The sequence below is a fragment of the Notolepis coatsorum genome, assembly GCF_963971535.1.
Source record: "Notolepis coatsorum genome assembly, chromosome: 11".
Lineage (NCBI taxonomy): Eukaryota > Metazoa > Chordata > Actinopteri > Aulopiformes > Paralepididae > Notolepis > Notolepis coatsorum.
The window spans coordinates 64,322,164-64,323,492 of NC_140175.1; positions in this window are offsets into that span (position 1 = coordinate 64,322,164).

Here is a 1,329-nt window from a genome sequence, read left to right on the forward strand (position 1 = left end):
GGAGGCGGAGAAGGAAGCCACCAAACCGAGACTGATCCCTGGGGACTTGGTCTTCGTAAAGGTCCACAAGAGAAAGTGGTCATCACCCCGGAGAGAGGGCCCGTACGAGGTGATCCGATCGACTGGAACGGCAGTCCAAGTCAAGGGATCAGCGACCTGGTTCCACTTCAATCACTGCATAAAGGCCAGCGGCGATCTCTTGGGGGATACAATCGATCGCAGTTATGCAGAACCCGACATGGAGGGTCCGAGACGGCAACTGGAAGGTGCAGTGCCTGCTGATGCTCCCGCAGATGTTGGCAGCAGTGTGCGGACGGTCGGCCGGGCACAACGACGTCATTAAGAACCGTCACGGTCGACCCGTCCTTGAGGATGACGGGTTTGAGTGGGTAGGAGTCCCACGGGGTCCCGCTCAGGCTCAAGTACCAGCAGACTTTCATGACCAGGCTCAGAATCAGGCGGCCCCTTTTCCCTCCATCGAGGAAGGGGGGGAGAAGATAAGACTACAACCAAACGGGGTGTTTCCCGTAGGACCGCAAGGGCATGTTTTTGATTTTGACCATTCCCCCGTTACAGGCGGGGATACTTACCATTATACTAACGCTTGCAAAAGGAGGGGACCCGGGATGTAGGGGAGGTGGCAGAGGGGCGGTGCACTACTATTTGGAGCATCACGACTAACTGTACGAAAGAAGGAAAGTGTGGACACGGGGTCGTGTTAAAGGGAGTGGATACCAACCCACGGCCTGTAGCTTGCCCTTTTCATGTCCAGGATATGGCACTGGCGGACCAATACTGGCTCTGCGGCGGTAGGAGGTTGAGGAATACACTTCCTTTAGATTGGTCAGGTAGATGTGCCCGGGTTCAGGCGATCATGCCAATGGTGGTCCTACCATTATCAGTGACGGAAGGACCTTCTGAGTCTCCTATCTCTCGAACGAAGCGTAGCTACAAGGCAGACCCAAGGGTGTATCTGGACAGCATAGGACAGCCAAGGGGCGTTCCAGCCGAGTTCATGGCTAAGAATGAGATTGCGGCAGGGTTTGAGTCTATTCTGCCATGGATATCGGTCAATAAGAACACCGGGTGGATCAACTATTTGTTTTACAATCAGCAGCGGTATCTCAATTACACCGAGGAGGCGTTGGATGCAATGGGGGACCAGATGCACGCGACCAGTACGGTGGCGTGGCAGAATAGACAGGCTCTGAACTGGTTAATGGCGGAGAAGGGTGGAGTCTGTTCCATGTTTGGACAGTACTGCTGCACATTCATTCCGACGAATGTGGGGCCAGGGGGAAAGTTCTCCGAGGCCATGGCTAAGCTGAA